Raw genomic sequence first — 23,085 nt, 5'->3', positions numbered from 1 at the left:
CTTTTTTAATTACTACACTGTCACTGAGTAGTACTAAACATTGAAATTATGGGTTTACTGATAGACGCGTGGTAAAAGGGCAATAAAATGAACCTTTCTGAATTGTAATGGAATGGATGATTCGTTTCTTGAATAAGAATTTGGCCATAATTGAAGTCTTGTAATATTACCCAAAGAAACGAACAATCTCCATCATATTAATATTTTTTTCTGTGCTACATGTCTACTGAGTTTATGATGTAACAGCAAAGAGAAAATGTGTCAAGAAATAAGTTGATTTTATTTTTCATTTATACACAGCAACTTAAACGTTTCTAGTACACAGTTCAATATGTACAGTTCCATAAATATTGAAAAATACATAGTGTCATGTAACTAACATTACAATCAGGACACAGAATAATCCCCTCACCACAACTAAATTTTCTTATCCTGTCCCTTTGTAGTCAGATCCCCTGCTTTCCCTAATCCTTGGGAAATAATGATCTATTCTTAGTCGCTATACATTTGCATTTTTCCAGAAGTCATGTATATGGACTCCTATAAGATGTAACTTTTTTTTCTGGCTTCTTTCACTTAGCAAACACCTTTCTAGATGCAGCCATATATTTGACACTCATCCGTTGTTCATTTGATTTTAATTCTGACAGGTATTATATTCTTTAGGTGTGCGAGAATGTTTATTCACTCACCCATTAAAACATATTGGGATGTTTTCAAATTTCAGTTATTAATGAGTAATGTTGATATGTATATTTGTAAGTTTTTGAGAGAATTTTTTTCTCTGATGAAATACTTAGAGCAGGACTGTTAATTCCTATGGTAAGTGTATGCCTGACTTTAAATAAAACAACACACATAGAGTGGAAGAAAGAGAAATTAGACCCTGATGACATAACTTGAGCCCTGAATTTTCTAGAGATTGAAGGATAGTTTACTCTTGGGCTTTTCAGATGGATTTTCTGTCACTTGCAGCCCAAAATTTCCAAATACATTACCAAATTCCTCTTGGTGCACAGTTCCTATGGTGCCCAATTTAGTGTTTTTCAAACTTGCATGATGATTAAAATCAGCTAGTGTTTATTAAAAATGAGATTTCCAGATCACTGTCCTGAAAATTATATTTTATTAAGGTTTCTGATTTTAAAAATGGTCCTGAAATGAATGTTATGATCTAGAAGTTCATATCATCTAGAAGTTCTGTTAGTTCAAGCTAACAATAATAGTGCAATATTTATAATATTAAAAAACTATTAGTATGCTACCATATTCCACTTACTGAATATTATATGATTCGCAAAATTGCTTAGCAAACCAGTATACAGCTACAGAATCATGGAGTGCTACAGATAGAAAAACAGTAGATATAACCTGCTCCAACAGCCCATTCTTTACAATGAGAAATTTGTAGCTGAAAGAAGTCATACACATAAATCCCACAGGGAGTTAGTAGCAGAACAAATACTACAACATGAGCCTCCTGCTAGTTTCAATTTATCTTGCTACCAAGCTCACATGTTTAAATTAGAAAATTATGAGAAAAAATACATAAGTAACAAGATACTGAAAAATCCACCTTTATAAGCCCCAAAGGGCTTATAGCCTGTTCTCAATTCTTAGCATACTTTTTATGAATGGGCACTCATTATTTGATCATTATAACAATAATGAATACTTTACTTTTTAAACAGACTCTAAAAGCTTATCCTAACTCATGCTGTGATTTTGTAATCATAACCTTTAATACTCATATACCAAGTATCTTATTTATAATAGAAAACTGAGAGCTGTTACTGATGAAAGGATTTTGAGGGTAGATAAGTCTTTCTTTTTCTATGAAACATTAACACAAGAAATTGCTTGAAAAATCGGGTGATCCCAAAGCAATAGTCCCAAACAAGAAACTCAAAGGGTTTTACATACCAACTGAGAATTTTTCAAATTTATTTCCCAGTGTTCTGAAAAATTTATATGAAGTAGACTAGCTCCAGAGGTTGGTGATTTAAGGGGTTAATTAACATCACTTGATACATTTAAGGTCCCAAACTTCTTCACATTATAAAATGAAGCATTATGAACTGAACATCCTCGTTATTCTTTCCTCCCCTTGAGTAGTCAAAATTAAACTGATTGCCTTCTGTAGCTCAAATTGTTTAAAAAATATTTCCATTAATGTTGCAGAAAGTGATATTTTAAATAATTTGTTGCCATTTCAAAACTCTAACATTATCCTCACTTTAGCAATGCATGTACTGAAATTGGTGTAATACAGAGATTAGCATGGCTCCTGTGCATGGATAACACACAAATTTGTGAAGCATTCCATATTTGTAGTCCAGTAACATGATTCAAGATAAAATGGCCATATTAAGAATCAAACTGATATGATAGAGCTGAAAAATCCACTACAAGAATTTCAAAACACAATCAGAAGTATTAATAGCATAATAGACCAAGCTGAGAAAAGAATCTTATAGCTCAAAGGCCAGTTTTTCAAATTAATTCAGTCAGGCAAAAATAATGAAAAAAAATTAAAAAGAATAAACAAACCTCTGAGAAATATGGGATTATGTAATGAGGGTAAACCTATGATTCGTTGGCATCCCTGATGGAGAAGGAAAGAGAGTAAGCAACTTGAAAAACATATTTGAGGATATTGTCCATGAAAATTTCCCCAACCTTGTAGAGAGATTGACATTTGAATTTAGGAAATTCAGAGAACCTGTGCAAGATACTATACAAGAGGACTGTCCTCAAGACACAGAAACATCAGATTCTCTAAAGTCATTAAAAAGAAAAAATATTAAAGACCACTAGAGAAAAGGGGCAGGTCATCTACACAGATAACTTCATCAAGCTAACAGCAGAACTTTCAGCAGAAACCCTACAATCCAGAAGAGACTGGGGACCTACATTCAGTATCCTTAAGAAAAGAAATTCCAACCAAGAATTTTATATCCAGCCAAACTAAGCTTCATAAGTGAAGGAGAAATAAAATCTTTGTCAGACAAGCAAATGATAAAGGAATTTGTTACCACCAAACCTGCCTTGCAAGAAGTTCCTAAGGGAGTGCTAAACATGGAAATGAAAAGTCACTATTAGCCACCATAAAAACACATTTAAGTTCATAGAACATTGACACCGTTAAGAACCTCCACAATTAAGCCTACATAACAGCCAGCTAACAACACAATGATGAGGTCAAATCCATACACATTAATATTAATGAGCTATATGCTATATGCTTGAACATTAATGAGCTATATGCTCACTTGAAATGCTCAGAGTGGCAAGTTGCATAAAGAAGCAAGACCAAGTATATGCTATCTTCAAGTGACCCACCTCACACACAATGTCACCTGTAGGCTCAAAGTAAAGAGATGGAGAAAGATCTATCAAGCAAATTAAAACCAAAAAAGAGCAAGGGTTGCTATTCTTATTTCAGACTGAACAGATTTTAAATAAACAATAATCAAAAAGAACAAAAAAGATAAACATTTCAATTACATAATGATAATTACATAATGATAAACATTTCAATTCAACAAAAAGACTTAACTGTCCTAAATATATAAGCACCCAACACTGGTGCATCCAGATTTATCAAACAAATTCATAGACAACTACAAAAAAAACTTAGATAACCACACAATAATAGTGGGAGACTTCAACATCTCACTGACAGTATTAGAAATATCATCAAGGCACAAAACTGACAAAGATATTTGGGGACCTAAACTAAACACTTGATGAAATAGACCTAACAGATATATCTATATCTATATCTATCTATCTATCTATCTATCTATCTATCTATCTATCTATCGAACGCTTCACCCATCAACCACAGAAAATACATTCCTCTTATCTGCACATGCCACATACTCTAAAATTGACCACATGCACAGCTATAAAAATTTTTCAAGAAATTACAAAAGAAACTCAAAGTTATACCATCCAGACTCTTGACCACAGTATAATGAAAAATAAAAAGCAATATCAAGATGATCTCTCAAAATCATACAATTACATAAAAATGAAACAAGCTCTTCTGAAATGACTTTTGGGAAAACAGTGAAATTGAAGCAGAAATCAAGAAATTCTTTGAAATTAATATAAACGAAGATACAACATAACAGAATCTCTGGGACACAGCTAAAGCCATGTGAAGAGGAAATTTATGGCACTCAAAGTGCACATCACAAAGTTAGATTTGTTAATTTCAAATTAACAAGCTAACATCACACCTAGAGGAACTAGAAAGACAAGAGCAAACCCACCCCAAAGATAGCAGAAAAGAAAAAATAACCAAAATTAGAGCTGAACTGAATGAAATTGAGATGAAAAAAAAATAAAAGATCAACAAAACCATAAATTTGTTTTTTGAAAGCATAAATAAGATTGATAGATCATTAACTAGACTAACAAATGAAAAGAGAGAAGAACCAAATAAACACAATCTAAAATGACAAAGTAGGCATTACCACTGAACCCACAGAAATACGAAAACATTCCAGGACTAGTATGAACACCTTTACGCACACCAATGAGAAAAACACAGAATAACAAATGGATAATTTGCTGGAAACACACAACTTCCCAAAATTGAACCAGGAAGTAACTGAATCCCTGAATAGTCCAATAACTTGTTTTGAAATTGAACTCATAACAAAAAACTGTCAACCAGAAAAACCCCTGAACCAGAAAAAGTCACAGCTGAATTCTGCCACACATATAAAGGAGAGATGGTACCAATCCTACTGAAACTTTTCCAAAAAATCTAGGAGAGACTCCTCCCTAAACTAAATCTAAGGCCAGCGTCAATCTGACACAAAATCCAGGCAGACACACAACAAGAAAAGTAAACTTCAGACTAGTATTCCTGATGAACATAGATGTAAAAATCTTCAACAAAATACTAGCAAACCAAATCCAGCAACACATCAAAAAGCTAATCTACCACAATCAAGTAGGCTTTATTCCTGTGATGCAAGGAGTTTTCAACATACACAAATTAATGAATGTAATTTGTTACATAAACAAAACCATACGATCATCTCAACATACACAGAAAAAGGTTTTGATAAAATTCAACATCCCCTCATTTTAAAAACTCTCAACCTCGGTACCCAAGGGATATACCTCAAAATTATAAAAACCATCTATGACAAAACTATAGCCAACATAATGCTGAATGAGTAAAAGCTGGAAGCATTTCCCTTGGGAACTGGAAAAAGACAAGGATGCCCACTCTCACCACTCATATTCAACATAGTACTGTGAGTCCTAGTCAGAGCAATCAGGCAAGAGAAGGAAATAAAAGGCATCCAAATAGGAAGATAGAAAGTCAAACTATTTCTCTTTGCAGACAGTTTGAATCTGTACCTAGAAAATTCCATCATCTGTGCCCAAAGGCTCCTAGATCTGATAAAAAAACTTTAGTAAAGTTTCAGGATACAAAAGCAATGCACAAGAATGAGTAGCATTTCAATAGCCATGAAAAGAATAAAATAATTGGGAATAGAGCTAACCGTGAAGGTGAAAGATCTCTACAAGAATTACAATGCACTGCTAAATGAAATCAGAGATGACACAAACAAATGGAAAAGTATTCCATCCTTCTGGATAGAAAGAATCAATATTGTTAAAATGACCATACTACCCAAACAATGTACAAATTTAATACTATTTTTATCGAACTACCAACGACATTAATTATTTAAAAATTTCAATAGCTGTTGGGGTATAGGTGGAATTTGATTACTTGAGTGAATTGTATAGTGGTGAAGTCTGAGATTTTAGTGTACCCATCACCCAAGTAGTATACATTGTACCTAATATGTAGTTTTTTATCCTTCACCCCTCCCCCACCCTCCTCCTCCTGAGTCTGCATCCAAGTTGCTGCAAAAAATATTTCATTCTTTCTTACGGCTGAGTAGTATTATATGGTGTATATATACCATATTTTCTTTATCCATTCATTGGCCAATGGCTTTTCTTCAGACAATTAGAAAAAAGTATTCTAAAATTCATATGGGACCAAAAAGACTCCAAATAACCAAAGCAATCTTAAGCAAAAAGAACAAAGCTGGCGGCATCACACTATTTGACATCAAACTATAATATAAGGCTGCAGTAATTAGAACAGCATAGTGCTGGTACAAAAATAGCCACATAGACCAATTGAACAGATTAGAGAACCCTGAAATAAAGCCAAGCACTTACAGCCATATGATTATTGATGAAGCTGAGAATAACAAGGAATGGTGAAAGGACTTCCTATTCAATAAATGATGCTGTAATAACAGGCTAGCTACATACAGAAGAATAAAACTGGACACCATTCTTTCACCATATACAAAAAACAACTAAAGATGGATTGAAGATTTAAATGTAAAACCTAAAACTATAAAAACCCTAGAAGAAAATCTAGGAAATAGGATTCTGGATATTGGACCTGGCAAAGATTTCATGACAAAGACTCCTGAAGCAACTACAACAAAAACAAAAATTGATACCGAGGACCAAATAAAACTAAAGAGCTTTGGCAAGACAAGAGAAACTATCAAGAAACTAAACAGAATACCTACAAATGGGAGAAAACATTTGCGAACTATGTATCTGACAATGGTCTAATATCCAGAATATATAAGGAACTTAAATATACCAACAAGCAAAAAACATATAACCCCATTAAAAAATGAGCAAAGGACATGAACAGACAATTCTCAATAAAAGACATACATGTGATCAATAAGCATATGGAAAATGCTTACCATCATTAAACATTAGAGAAATGCAAATCAAAACCACAATAAGACACCCTCTCACACCAGTCAGAATGACTAGTATTAAAAAGATAAAAAATAACAGATGTTGGTGAGGTTACAGAGAAAAAGGAACAGTTATGCACTGCTGGTGGGAATGTAAATTATTTCAGCCACTGTGGAAAGCAGTTTGGAGATTTCTCAAATAACTTAAAACATAACTACCATTCAACCCAATTCCATTACTGAGCATATACCTAAAGGAATACAAATCATTCTGTCATAAAGATACATGCATACATGTATTTGTCACAGCCCTATTCACAATAACAAAGATGTGCTATCCTCCTAAGTGCCCATTGATGGTGGACTGCATAAAGAAAATGTGGTCTACAGACAACATGGAATAATATGCTAGCACAGAAAGATCAAAATCATGTCGTTTGCAACAATATAGATGGATTGGAGGCCATTATCCTAAACAAATTAAGACAGAAACAGAAAAACAAGTGGACAGAAAGAAGGGAACAATAAACACCAGGGCCTACTTGAGAATGGAGGTGAGAGAGGAGGGTAAAGATCAAAAAACGATCTATCAGATACTATGCTCAATAGCTGGGTAACAATATAATCTGTACAGTAAACACCCACAGTGTACAATTTACTCACGTAAGTAATCTGCACATGTACTTCCTAAACCTAAAATAAAAGTTGTAAAGGAAGAAAACCACCAATAATCTTGAAAATACATATGTGATCATAAAGATAAAAATTAGATACTGGCATTGCTCATGTAAAAAATGTCTTGAAGTATCATATTTATTATATCATATTTCTTGAAGTATTATCATATTAAATGCTGAAAATACATGTACTGTATGCATTTACGTAAATATTATCGCATAAATTCATTACGCATATATGTTGTCTGTTTTCCTCATAATAAATTTTTCATAGGAAATGTTTCTGAATATATTTAAATTTAAAGGGGCAATCTTGTATTAGATTTATTAATGAAAATAAGCAAATAAATATAGCTTTGGAATAGATTTGGAAGAAAAGTAAAAGTAGCCCATTGTATAATAGTTATTAACATTTTATAGAAAGAAGAAAAGAAAAACATTAAGTCTTTAAATAATTTCCAAATTTGGCTCTCCCTCAGAATTAACATGGATGCCTTTTAGAAGAAACAAATTCTTCACTCTAACCTTATTGAATTTGAATTTCAAGAAGTAGAGCTTTGAATTTTTTAAAGTTTTTTTCTTAGTATTTCATACCTCGGTATCTAGAGTATCATCAATCCGTCTGTGTCTGGGTTTCTACATCCTATCTCAAGGATGATGTGTACAACAGCATCCTCTTCTGCAACTTGGGCAACTACTCATATCTACCAAGCTATTTTGCAGCAATCTGTGGTTTCAATTATGCAATACCTGGGTGTTTTTAGAAAAGTAATCAGAACAGGATTGTGATATACAATATATCTTTATTTTAAATCAAATTAAATTTCAAGATTTTTAAGAGCATCACAGCAGTATTTTAAATTTCTTAATTGGCATATGTATATAAATTCTGCTGGAAATATGCTTTCTAAGCAAATAAATGCTAAGGAAGATACATTCCAGGAGTAGGGATGATAATATAAAGAAAATGAATTAAGAGCTATTAGATCTTAAACAATTCTTACTGAATTAACTCATTGTGTAATTCAAAACATATATACATGAAAAAACAAAAAGTACCTCAGATGGTTTTGCCGTTTATCATCCTCTTTTTATTTTGAATCTCCTTTGTGTAGTTTTAGAATGAGTATTGGCAGATTAAGGTGCAGAGAATTATTTAGAACTCCTTGTTCAGATATTGAATCTTCCATTTCAGCTAAACAATCCCTTCCTGTTCCGAAAATTAAAAAAAAATAAGATAATGAAAACCTGCATTTTTCAAGACTAATGTTTAAGGAGAAACCAAATTTCCACTATTAGTTTTCAGAGCATCAAGTGAAGCTTGTAATCTCTTAAAGAAATGTAATCAACAGTTTAAAATTATAAAAAATGATATTATAATCACTCAAAATTCATTTTTATGGTTTGGTAGTTTATTATTGTCTTTTTTTTATTATACTTTAAGTTCTAGGGTACATGTGCACAATGTGCAGGTTTGATACATAGGTATACACATGCCATGTTGGTTTGCTGCACCCATCAACTCATCATTTACATTAGGTATTTCTCCTAATGCTATCCCTCCCCAGCTCCCCCACCCACCGACAGGCCCTGGTGTGTGATGTTCCCCACCCTGTGTCCAGGTGTTCTCATTGTTCAATTCCAACTATGAGGGAGAACATGCAGTATTTGGTTTTCTGTCTTTGAATCACTCAAAATTCTTAACATAAGGTCCATTAGTAAAAAGGAATATCATCTTAATCATACCAATAGGACAAGGCCAATCAACTCCTCCTACACGTCAATATATAATAAATGATTTAATAATTTGGCAGAAACATTTCAGCATTTCCATAGTAAAGAATTGTAATTCTTATCAATGGCTAATCATCAATATAATTTAGTTAAGAAAATATCACTAGCAAATCTGGGTCCAAATAAATGTCAATTCATTTAAAATAAGAACAGAAAAGGATCTATGTGTAGAGTACATTTCTTTCTTAATTGTGTAGTCATTACTAATTAATATAGGCATTATTAGTTAGAAACATGAACTGTATCATTGATAGCAATTAAAAATGGATAAGTTGAGTGAGAAATGTCTGAAAAGGAAATCCAGATATAATAGATAAGTTACTGGATTTACAGCATGAAAGGGGTAGGGATGTAGCGCCAAGTTTAGGATTATGGTCTACAATGCTCCTTCCTAGAAATATATTCTGTTCTTTCATATAAGAAACATGTTCATACACATTCTTCATGTGATTTTACCATTTATGAACTAATAATCTGTTGTTAATATATTACTGTTTATTAGCAATGATAATAATAGCAATAATAACAACATTCATAACTTGTGGCCTTGATCTAAGAATCCTGGTTTCTAAGATATGTAAATGAATGGTTCAAATACAGCTTGTGACTTTTTTATGCCTAGCAACATTCTGCTTACCAGACATAGCTGGTGCTCCACCAGTTTGTATAAGCAGTGACATTGGAAAGTAGAATATTTGGCCCATAAAATAACTTGTTAATATTCACAGACATTTGGTGATCATTCTATGAAAATTTTTAAAAATAACATTTTAATACAACTTTTATTCCATGGGACACAACATCTGCAAGCACTAACTCATCATATTGACACATTATACTGTCCTAGAATTGTAATGAAGATGTACTTGATGACAGGTACCAAATAATTGATTATTGACATCTTTTGCCATTGAATTAATTTATCTTGAAACAGATCATTTATTAATGAAATAAGAAAAAAATATATTATTTGGATTTTCTTCCTTAATTCTAGTAACCACCCAAAGCTGACAAGCATAATATTGCTTTTTCTAATAGTATGTGGCTTCGTATATTTTATGATCATTTGTGCTACTGTTAGAAAACAATGGTTTCTTTTCCTTCTTTAATAAAATTTTTTAGCATTAAAATGACAACACAGTACAGAGTTTTAGAATTTTTCCTACTATCTCAGAAGTATGTTATATTTTGCCAATTTTATCAGCATGCTTCATTGTAAAATGGTTAATTAAATGTAACATTTTCTTTCTTCATTAGAACAAAAATAATGTTGACAGATTAGACACATTGATGACTGTTATTTGTGGAGAATACTTAAAATCCAGTTTGAAATATATAACTGAATAATGTTGATGTATATTATTTGTAGTTAAAATAAGAAATATGTAGCAAATAAGAGATAATTATTTTAGAATATTAATAGTCTTTTATAAACACAGATTGACACAAGTATACTATATCGGCATCTAAAAGCTGTCAAATAGTTTTGCCATGAGTGGTATGATTTCTAATATGTTCAACTACTCTTAGTAAATTTGGAACCAACTAGAGTACAATAACTTCTCATTTTGCTTGTTAGGTTTATTTCTAGAACATTCAATGTCATTAAAGCCAGGGGAAAAAAGTATTTTTGTGTGAATTTACATCTTAAAAGATAACTTTTAAATGAATTTTTTTTGTGTATATATATATATATATATATATATATATATCTATCTCAAGGCATTTGAAAGATAAGTGGTATGTAAAACCATTGCTTCCTGTTAAAAGTTGTGCTACACATAGCAGAATGCCTTGTTTCTATAGCACTAACCAATTAAATGCCATTATCACCATCTTATCATTGAAACAAAAAAGGCTCCCAAATTTACATAATGTCCCTTAGGAATTGCACTGCCCCAGTGAGAGTCAGGACCTTGAACCTTTGGCCTCTTAAACGATCCTGTGTGCTGCCTGAAGCACCATATTGATCGTGTCACCACTCTACTTAATATACGTAAGATAAACTGCAAATTCCAATATCCTGCATCATCTTGCTCCAAACCCAACTCAGAATTTGTCTCTGTCAAATTACATTATCTTAATGCTTCCATTCATGAAGAACTCTTACACGTTTGAGCCCATACTTTTTCTTGTATGTAGCATTTATACTGTTCTACACTTTACTTCTGGTATGTGTATCTCTGCTTTTATTTTTACATTATGTGGATTTGATATAGATGAATTGTTAGTTATAATTGGTGTGTTCAGAAATTTTAGTCACTAGAAATAAATAACATAAATCTATTCTATGCTATAAATATTATTCATATACTTACCTCCAAAAATAGAATAATATTAAGGTGTTAAGAAAACATTCTCTCATTAAAATCTTTTAGGAATACAGTTCATCTTAAAGTTCAAATAACAAGATGAAAAATATAAAAAATCCTTTTCAGATATTCAATTGTGCTTGATTATTGGCAATTTAATCAATAAATTTGCTTTGTTCTCAAATAATTTTTAATTAGAGAGTCATATTCTCGCTGAACTCTTAAATTTTTCACGGCATTTCTCCTGCTTCAAAAGTGACAAGAAAGGGATTTATGGCCAATAAGAAAAAAACAAAGCATTTCAGATTGAGGCTGACCCTGTATGTTTGCAGCTGAATCAAAATGATCTATAACTTTCAATGGGACCAATTTGCTACAAAGAGTCTGCAAGATTCTTTAAGTGACAAAGAAGCTGGAAGTCACAGTCCCAGCTGTTGAGGGCATAACGTGCGTAAGTCACAGTAAATTGAATCCATAAAAACATTTATTTTTAAAGTGATCTACCATGGAAATGTGGACTCAGCTAAAGAGACTTGTTAAATTTGCTCAATCCCAGAGGCTTTAATATTAAAGGAAAATGTGTTCTTCATGCTATATATAAGTCTTTGGACTAACAACAAAAATATACCTAGCTTTATATTTATTAAAGAAAAAAATGAATAAGGAATTGGGGAACTGAGAGAAATGTTAATGGCTACAAAAGGGGAAAAATTGTACTTAGCAAGTTGCAGAGAAAATAAGGAAAACCAAATTTTTACAACTGGAGAGTAAATAAGTCAAGAAAACAGGTTATTCCCTTCCAGGATAATTACCAATTGGGAAAACTGGGCCTAGCAAAGAATGACTTGGGATTATACAAAGTTACACAAAACTAAACTTTTGATTCATCTCTGCCACTTGTTAGCTAAGTGACCTTGTTCAAATTATTTAATTTTTGTGAGACTTAGTTTCACCTCATTTCTTCTTAGTTTCTTTATTTGAAAATGTTATTGGTCTTTAACATAATCTGCCTATTATTAGAAATTTAAAGCCAATTTTTAGTCTATATTAACACAAAGTTTCATGCTTGGATTGCTTTGATAACTATTCTTCCTTTAATAAGGCTGGGCATGGTGGCTTATGCCTGTAATCCCAGCACTTTGGGAGGCCGAGGAGGGCAGATCAGGAGGTCAAGGGATTGAGACCATCCTGGCCAACATGGTGAAACCCTGTCTCTACTAAAAATACAAAAATTAGCTGGGAGTGGTGGGGCGCACCTGTAGTCCCAGCTACAGGGAAGCTGAAGCAGGAGAATCACTTGAACCCGTGACAGGGAGGTTGCAGTGAGCCGAGATCGTGCCACTACACTCCAGCCTGGTGACAGAGCGAGACTCCGTCTCAAATAAATAAATAAATAAATAAATAAAATCCTTTCACTGAAAGTATCTTTGTATATCACATGCCTTGGTTTGCCACTTAAGACTGTGTACATCTGACACACTATTTTGTTTTATTTTATTTTTTCTTCAACTTTTATTTTAAGTTGTGGGGTACACGTGCAGGATGTGAAGGTTTGTTACACAGGTAAATGTGTGCCATGGTGGTTCATCGCACAGATCATCCCATCACCTTGGTATTAAGCGCAGCATCCATTAGCTATTCTTTCTGATGCTCTCCCTCCTGCTACCCCTCCTCAGACAGGCCCCAGTGTGTGTTGTTCCCCACCATGTGTCCATGTGTTCTCATCATTCAGCTCCCACTTACAAGTGAGAACAGCGGTGACACACTGTTTTAAAGAGTAATATGATTTATTTCACTTGCACCTGTGCATGGCATTTTGGCTGAATTATTTACTAAGGATTCCCAGATAGTCCTAATGACTTTTTCAGGTTTTCTTACACACTTGGTATAGCGGAAAGCTCATTTACACACTAAGGCACTTGTGCCACATTCATCTTGGGATCACAGGGAAAGCAAACCACAACCATAAGTCTAGATTTGAAGTCACCCTAGTCCCTCCCGCAAATTACATAGAGTGTTGGGAGTCCAAGATACTCTGCAGTTGGCCCATGCTAACTGCCGTAAAAAGCACATATGTGACTACATTATATAAATTCATATTAAAACTATTTTTGCCTGAATAAAGGATATAACCTTCTCTATAAAATAGTATAAGTAATTGTTACCTATATAACTGTAACCAATGGTATTTTTTTCTGTTCATCATAAACAAACCCAAATTTTGTATATGCATATATATGTGAGGGTATGTTTGTATATATGTATGTGTGTATATATATGCATATACATATATAATTTTCTAGTGTAAATTACATATTAATATATATTTCAGGTGAAAGTAAAAATATCAAAAAGAAATACTGAGCAACTATAACTTCAGCAATAATATTTGTATTGTGCTGATATAAGCCTCCCATCAAAAAACCCTATAAAATTTAATAAAATATATGACATATATTTTTAGGCCTTCAAAAAAGTATATTCAACAATGCAAGTCCTAAAAGAAGAAAAGCTCATGATTTTCCTACTGATTTCAGTAGTTCTCTACTTGGGGATAATTTCCCAATTATGACTCATTGAGTTGAAATCCAACAGATCATGGCATCCCCTCTAAGATGCCAAAGAACAAAAGAACAACAACAACAACAACAACAACAAAACAGAGAACAAAAACCTGAAGAGATAACAAAGAAAGGCCTGGGATGGAGTTTCATATTGGAGTCCATATGGGACTAGCTGGGAGTCCATGTCTAAGAGCTGAGCTGCTTGTCATCAGGTTGTGATTACCTGAGACTTACCAGAGAGCTGTTTTGACAAGGTTCAGAACAGAACACAGAGGCTTGAAATTAAACAGCACTGATGCAATTTGGAGATTTGGCCTAAATGAAGTCGAGAAATGTTATTAATGCCTTATTAACACTTGAACATCCAGCTAAGGTACCACAAAAGCCATAGAAGTAAAGACCTACCTAGACTAAGACTTATTCAAGACCTGTTGAAACAAAGCCTAAAACCAAACTCTAACAAGATCTGCATGAGAGTGTAGCCGTGAAGTTGTGTTTCAAAGAGCAGCCAAGAAAGACATGACCACTATAATAATGCTGTATCATAGGTGGGATCCTGGAGTGGAAAAAGGTTAGAAACAAACTAAGAAAATCTGAATAAACTGTGGACTTTTAAATTAAAAATAATGTATCAATATTGGCTCATTAATTGTGACAGCTGTGCCCTAGTAATGAATGTAAGTTGACAACAATAGAAGGAACTGGTTGTGCAATACACAGGCACTCTGCACTATTTTCACAAGTTCTCTGTAAATCTGAAATTATTCTAAATTTTTAAGCACTATGTAATACCACCTATATAATGCACAACCTATATAATGGTTAAAATCACTGCAAATGCCATTTGGCAGGACAGGAGATTGAGGCTCAAAATACATTGGGGGACCTTTCAAAGGACACAGAGCTAATTAATAAGTAAGTATTGGAGCCGATGGTAGGCCGACAATGTGGGACCTGAGTGCTTTTCACTCTGCAGCCTGATTCTGCAAATTTGTAGAAACTAAGTCCAGGAAATGACAATCAAAGATGAACTGCCACAGGCAGCAAGTATAAAATGCTGGTATTCCACTTATGAACAGGATTTAATAATCCTTCCTTATCCTAGTTTTCAGTGTTTAATAAAATTGCCATGACTTTCTTCAAACATTTGCTTTCTTGATCAAGAAAGAAACCTTTTCTATTGGAAGTAGTCCAATTACTATTAATTCATTTTCTAAAAAAGCAAGAGGAATGAAACTATTCAAGAGCATTTACAGAACAATCGGAAAGATGAAGATTACTCTAAATTTAAAGTCAGTTTCTTAGACTCTAAACTTAATATATATGTTTTCTGTCTATAAAATGAGTTTTACTCATTGGGATGCTCGCCTGTATAGACTGACTCTTGGGAGAAGACTGTGTAAACTTTTATCTCTCTTTTTTTTTCAGGTTCTGTAATGTATTTGCCTGAGGCAAATTACACATATCCACTTTTATCCCAGTAAAGCCAAACAACATCTTAAAAAGTTAAATGCAAATATTCCTCCAAAGAACGTTAAACCAATGTAGAATCCCTGAGTTTATTTTTATTACAGCTGTGGATCTCATGAACCTTTTAATTATGTCTTCTGGATTGCTAAGAATATGCAGTCCTGTGATGTTTAGTAATGCAATATAAGAAAATGTTATGTACACAGTATAATGTTGTGTCCCAAATCCTGAGGGCTTTTTTCCTCTGCATTTTTCTCGGTATAGTTTTCTGCTATTGTTAAATTAGTCATCTCTCTTTTTGATGTTTATATACATCCCTTCCCTTTTTTGTACCTTAACCAATGTGGAGCAAACCCATGCTCCCTATGAGTAACCCAAACACATCTTATACAAGTCAGCTATCTGTAATAGAAATTGGTTAAAGAAAGTAGATTTTTTTATTATTTTTTCTCTCCCAGGCTTTCACACACCCCCTTCTTTTTTGGGAGAAATAATATTCAGATGTTACCCCTTCAGTTTTCAGGCAGTATCCTTCAGTGAAGCTCACTCCAGCACATGATCCCAAGGACAGTCACGTGGGCTCATCTATGCCAAGCTTAACATTCCATCTCTGATTGCCTGATCCATGTCAGACTAATCAAATCAGAGGTAACAGAGCTGAAAGGCAGATCTTGGAGGGACTACTTGAGGCCTAAATTAAGCTATATCTGGGAAGAAAGCTCAAGATCTTGATTTTTCAGTTTATATGACCTAATAATTTTTTTTTGGCTGAAGCCACTTTGGATGGAAGTTGTAACATTTGCAATTAGAAAATTACTATCAGATACAATGTAGGCAAAGGGGAAAGGAATACAGGGAACTGATTAACATGGAATAGATAGCCCTACTTATAAAACATCATCACCACTGTGAAAATCTCAGAACTTACCTTCTACCTTCTTTCTGGCTTCTCACCATATTTCTGGCTCCTCTTTATTCTATCACATTTCATCATGTTCTACCCTCTCTCCAGGAATCCCTCTCTGTCTTCTTCTGTAATTGACTAGTACAACTACACATTGGGCTTCGTTTATTATGCAGATAAACTACAATTTTTTCAGAATTGGTCAGTTAATTTTTAATTTTTTAAATTTTAGTATACATGCTCATGGTATAAAATTAGAAAGGCACCGAAAGCTACACAACTGAAAGAATGTTTTCCTATCACTACTGTCTCCCACATATCCAATTTTCCTCCCTGGAGCTATACATTGCTACCAATTTATGAGAAGAAATTCAAGAAAATTTTTGAAATATTCTATTGGTTTTTAAAGAGACTTAATAGATTACACTTTTACAGAGAATTTTGAAGAATAATAATTGCTTTATTTATTATTATATCATTATGCAAGGAATATAGACGATAATTAGATATATAATTTTATCCTTCTTAGAGAATTACATAGTAATTGCCTTTTCTGTTTGTGCACAAATTTATTTCTTAAAAGGGATGAATAAGTGTGCATGACTAAAATAAAATAGAAATAATGACTCTATATCCCTCAGTTATTTTATGTGTTATTATAAAGTTTACACCAAAGGGATAAAATAAGAATATTTGTATAGTAAATAGTATTAAACATATTTTGAAATATGCAGATAAAATGTCCACTTAAAGCTAATTAATTGTCAACAGATAAATATCCCATTTTTCTTTTTATAATTGTATATCATAAAATTAAACACTAATTAGTCACTATCTCATTAAAATTTTTCAACCATGATTTCAAAATTAAACCAACGGTAAAATAGTACCTTATATATCAAAAAAAGTGGACTGCCACTGAAATGTTATAGTATCGTATTTACTTTCATTAGATTTCTGTTATTGGAGATCAGCATTACCCTGGTTCAGTTGTCTCCCTCCAGGCTCTATACACATCCAAGAGGCACATATTCACATATAATCATTGTAGAATCTAATTATTTTGCCCTGATTCTCATGTAGTTCTTTTCACTACTTTTGATTATCTGTGAAACACATGAAAATAGAATCAAATTTGTTTTTTGTAATAAGTTACCAACATTATTAAGCTAGGCCAGTAAGTTTTACCTTTTCATTATTTTGTAGCATAAAGTTGTTTGAAGGAATATACATATTCTGACTCTAATTTAGAGGCTGTACATTCTAAATCCTGGAAACTAGAAAAATTTCTAGTTATCACTGTGCGTGAATTTATAACACTTTAAAAACCATTTATCCATACTTGGAAGTATGAAGTTACCGCCAGGGCTTGAAAACCCCCCCAATTTGTCTGGATTCTTTTTTCTCCTTATACATGATGAAGAGAGACATTTTGGCAATGCTGAGTTAGATTTCCTGATTGTCATTTAGCTATACTTCTTTGCATTGTAATTCCAGTGATTGCTTCAAGGGATTACTGTGAATTGATTTAACTTACAACAATCTAATTAAACATTGTATTTTTAAATGAAATATAGGAATCTTGAAACACTATAGTTTCATTTATTTCCTCATCCTTTGCACTATTCTTTTTGTATATATTGCTTCTACATACATTAAAAACCACTACCATGTTTTTATGAAAAATTAGTTCATATATACATGTGTTTTTAGAGAAATTAAGAGCAGAAAGGAAAGATTATATAGTTTTTTGTATTTACACATATACTTATCAGTTTTGTTCATTCATTGCTTCTTGTGGATATGCATTAAAATATGGTTTCACTTCCCCTCAGATTAAGCAAATCCCTTTGGCCTTTGGCCAACACAGGTCTGCTACTGATAAATTTTCTGTTTTTTTTTTAATATGAAAACTTTTTCATCTTATCTTGAATTACGAAAGACAGCTTTTCAGTCACAGGGCTGAAATTGTTAAAAATCAAATGACTAAGACTATCTGAATTACAACACAAGAGGAACTTCCAGTCTCATAAAGTGTTTCTTGTTAAAGTGAGGTCATTGATTGGGAGTGAATGGGATCCTATAAATTGGGGTAAAGACACAAGAGAAGACCCCAGTGAAGCTGTGGACATTGAACACTTAAGTATAATGAGTCTTCTTTGCCAGTAGAAGAGGTATCCCTACCCCAACTGAAAGTGACCTCCTCATTTACCGGAGCTATTGGCCTCTCCAATCCCAACAGAAGTGGCTTCCATATCCCCAGTGAGTGATAGCTCCTTCCCACCCCCTGCAGCATCAGCCTTTCCATCTCAGCGTGAAGAGGTTAACCCTACATTGACAGAGGAAACTATCATGGCCTCCTGGAGGCACTTACCATGCAAGACAGGTGATTCTCTTCAGGACTCACACCCACCCACCACCCCCCTTTGCTTCTAGACCTATAACTTTACTCAACTCCCAGCAGACCTATAAAGACAAGGTACAATATGTGACCCATTGGGAAGTGAATTACACTAAAAAAATAACCACTTGATGTTTTTAATTTATGCACACAAAAACCAGAGGACATATGTAGAAATGGATGCTGAAGGTAAGGAATAGTGGTGGAAGAAATGCGAAGTTGGATCAGGATGAATTTATTGGCATGGGCTCACTAAGTGGAGAATCTGTGTTCAATGTTGCAGTTCAGGGAGTTAGAAAGAGTTCTAACCATTTGTTTAGTTGATTAGGTGAAACATGGACTAAAATGTGGCCTACAGTGAGTAAACTGGAAACGCTGGATTTGTAGATTCAAAGCAGCAATCTGAATAGTCTGACTTACACAGGCCTATGGTGTTGGCTATTTGGTCATGGTTGTTCCTAGAAGTGAAATAGATAAGAAGTGTGCTAAATTCTTACTTTATCTGTATGAGCAGAAAAGCTCTAGGTCAAGTGAACAAAAATCTGACCTAAATCATTGAAACAGAGTGTCTTAGTCCCTTTATGCTGCTATGACAGAATACCACAAACTGGGTAATTTATAAACAACAGAAATTGATTTCTCACAGTTCTGGAGGCAGAGAAGTCTAAGATAAAGGCACCAAAGAAATTGGTGTCTGTTGAGGGCCTGATCTCGACTTCCAAGATTACACCTTGTTGTGTCCTCTGGAGGGAACAAATGCTGTGTCCTTACGAGATGGAGAGTGGAAGAGCAAGAGAGTGCTCCCTGAAATCTTGAGCCTTTTTATAAGGCACTAATTCATTCAGTGAGGGAGGAGCCCTCATGACTTAATCACTTCCCAAAGGCCCTATCTCTTAATACCACCACAATGGGGATTAAGTTTGAACACATTCATTTTAGGAAGCCCATTCCGATCACAACATAGGGTCATGGCTCCTCAATGTATTCCAAGACTTGAGCCAGTTTACCCCCAAATCCCTGGTATAAAGGGGAGTTCAGCACCACTTAGGAGGGTCCCCAGTACATTACCAAAAAATGTATACTACTATTTCTCTCAACCTTCCTTAAAGGAACATATTGCCTTTTCCCAGGTAACTGTATATTGGGGGAAAAAAAAGAAATAATTAGAACTTTTGGGGATATCTGGACATTGGCTCTTAATGGTCAGTAATTCCAGGACAACCAAAACAATACTTTGGCCCACCAATCAGAACAGGTCTTGTGGAGGTCAAGTGATTAATGGAATTTCAGCTTGGGTACTTTTCACAGCAGATCCAGTAGGTCCCCAAACTCATCTGTGGTTATTTCTCCAATTCAGGAATGCATAACTGGAATAAGCATACATACAGCTGGCATAATCCCCATACTGGTTACCTTGCAGAACAGTTCTCTGGATGGCATTGGACCTACCCAATCCTCCCTGCCTTTCTTGTTTACAGTTATCAAGAATGACTGTAGAATGTTCTGGGAGTGCAATATCCTGAGATAGAAAGGCAATGCTTGAAACAGCCCAGGCCTTGTTTCTGTCTCTTCTAGGGAATATAGTATACTAAGCTAGGGAGGAACTGCTTAGAAAAGCCCAGAATTTGTTCCTTTCTATCTTGGAAGCAGGATATCCTTCAAATTTTTAACCCAGTGTGTCATGTGGCCCCTTAGGTATATAACCCAGGATGGACTGCCTTTTTGGGAGCAAGTGTGGTACATGCAGGTGAGACTCCCCCTCACCACAGTTTCTTGAGCCTTAGGGAAATAGCTCACAATAAATCCTAGGTTTCTTTTGTTCCTTGCTGCCTATCTGTAAGTAATAAATCCACATTATGTAACTTGTTGTATATGAAGTGTTCTGTCTCACCAGACTCAGAAAAGTTTATAACCAGTGTGCAATAAATCTGTGTCACATTCCTGGCCTGTGGAGTGAAGATTATTATGCTAGGAAAGGCCAAGTTAAAGCCATTAGAACCACTTCTACTTAGAAAAATAGTAAATCAAAATGCAATATTTCATTTCTAGAAGAATTTCAGAAATTAGTGCCACTATCAAAGACTTGAAAAATGCAAGGTTGATGACTCCTAGCCCATTCCCCATTCAACTCTTCTATTTGGCCTATGCAGAAGACAGATGGCTCTTGGAGAATGATGGTGAATTAACATAAGCTTAATTGCATAGTGACTCCAATTGCAGTTGCCGTACCAGATGGGGTTTCATTGCTTGAGCAAATAAACACATCCCTTGCTGCCTGGTGTGCAGTCATTGGTGTAGCAAATGACTTTTTCTCCATACCTATTCATAAGGCCACCAGAAACAGTTTGCTTTAGCTGGCAAGGCCACAGTACACCTTCAGTGTCCTAGCTCATAATTTTATCAACTCTTCAGCCCTTTGCATTCATTTTGCTTACAGGATTCTTGATCACCTTCCCCTTTCATAACATGTCTCCCTGGTTCATTGCATTGATTATATTGTGCTGACTGGACCTAATGAACAAGAAGTAACAACTACTCTAGACTTATTAGTAAGACACTGGCATGTCACAGTGTAGGAAATAAATCTAACTAAAATTCAGAGGACTTCTGACTCAGTGAAATTTTCAGGACTGCAGTTGTGTGTGGCATACTGAGGTATTGCATCTATGGTGGAGGATAAGTTGTTGCACCTAGCTTCATCTACAACCAAGAAAGAGAAGTAAGGCATAGTGAGCCTCTTTGGATTTGAAGAGGAACATAATTCTCATTTGGGAGTGTTACTCCAGCCCATTTACCAAGTCACCCAAGAAGCTGCTAAATTTGAGTGGGGTCTAGAACAAGAAAAATGTCTTCAATAGGTTTGCGTTTCTATGCAACCTGCTCTGCTACTTTAGCCATATGATTCAGTAGATGCAATGGTGCATGAAGTGTCAGTTACAGACAGGGATTGGATAGGTGAATAAAAGTACGGGTTCTTATGATTTCGGAGCAAAGCCCTGTTATCCTCCACAGGTAACTACTCTCCCTTTGAGGAACATCTCTTGGCTTTCTAATGAACCTTAGTAGAGACTCATGGGCCACCAAGTTACTGTGTGACCTGAATTACTTATCATGAACTGGTTGTTACCTGACCCACCAAGCCATAGAATGGGACATGCACAGCTTGAACAGGCCCTAAAGTGGTACATGTAAGTTAAATGAATTCGTGGCCCAAATGTCCATAATTCTTACTCCCGCTACACTGCCTTTTCTCTCCCAGCCTACAACTTTAGCTTCATGAAGAGTCCCCAGCAATCAATTAACATAGGAAGAGAATATCAGGCCTGGTTTATAATTAGTTCTGCATAATACACAGGCACCACTCAAAAGTGGACACCTGGAGTACTGCAGCACCTTTATGGGACATTCCTGAAGTACAGATGTAAAGATAAATTTGCTCAATAGGCAGAACTTTCAGCAGTGCAGAGCTGGTTTTGCACTTCCTTGGAAGAAGAAATGGTCAGATGTGTGATTATATATCAAATTATGTGATGTAGTCAATGGTTTGGCAAGATGGTCAGGGACTTAAGAGGAACATGATTTTAAAAGTATTCACAAAGTCCTTTGAAAGAAGCAGCAGGCAGCAGCCTACATCATGAACCAGGTGGAAAACTTTCCACAAGAGAGAGTGAACTTATTCACACACCCAGAATACTACTACAACAATAAGCATCTGAGAAAGCCATCACACAAAGATTCTTTATAACCAAGGAACTCATACACAGCCTTCACCACTGAAAGCACTCAAAGCCAAATGTAGGTGACAGTAAACTATAAACATTAAGGCCACATTCTCAAAGGGAAAAATAACTAAAAAGTAAAATCCAGTCAAATAAAAAAATAACTTCAAAAATAATTAGAAGAAATAGTCCACCCAAATGAAAAGGAACCAGGAAAGTAATTCTGGCAATATGAATGAAGTAGGATCCTACAAGACCCCTGAAAGATCACACTAACTCTCCAGCAGTGGATCCAAACCAAGATGAAATATTTAAAATGCCAGACAAAGAATTCAAAAGATTGATTATTAAGTTACTCAAGGAGATCCAAGAGAAAGATAAAAAACATAAAGAAATTTTAAAAAATAAGTACACATATGAAAATTTTTCTAAAGAGATGGATATTTTAAAGAAAAACCTATCAGAACTTCT

The 23,085-nt window shown here is 34.4% G+C and overlaps 1 long non-coding RNA gene and 1 pseudogene across 2 annotated transcripts in view; one reads left to right on the top strand and one right to left on the bottom strand.

Moving 5' to 3' along the window:
• Positions 1-23,085, bottom strand: part of LOC117979392 (uncharacterized) — a 269,408-nt gene that overhangs the window by 150,647 nt on the left and 95,676 nt on the right. For both annotated transcript variants that reach the window (XR_004670175.2, XR_008624511.2), the window contains exon 2: positions 8,510-8,660. This is a non-coding gene — a long non-coding RNA (uncharacterized LOC117979392). The remainder of the gene's footprint in view (positions 1-8,509; positions 8,661-23,085) is intronic.
• Positions 2,233-2,332, top strand: LOC112439136 (U6 spliceosomal RNA; annotated as a pseudogene).

Source organism: Pan paniscus, chromosome 13 (genome assembly GCF_029289425.2).
Source record: "Pan paniscus chromosome 13, NHGRI_mPanPan1-v2.0_pri, whole genome shotgun sequence".
Taxonomy (NCBI): domain Eukaryota; kingdom Metazoa; phylum Chordata; class Mammalia; order Primates; family Hominidae; genus Pan; species Pan paniscus.
Note: the sequence above shows the minus strand (reverse complement) of the source record. Positions and strands in the feature narration are given on the sequence as shown.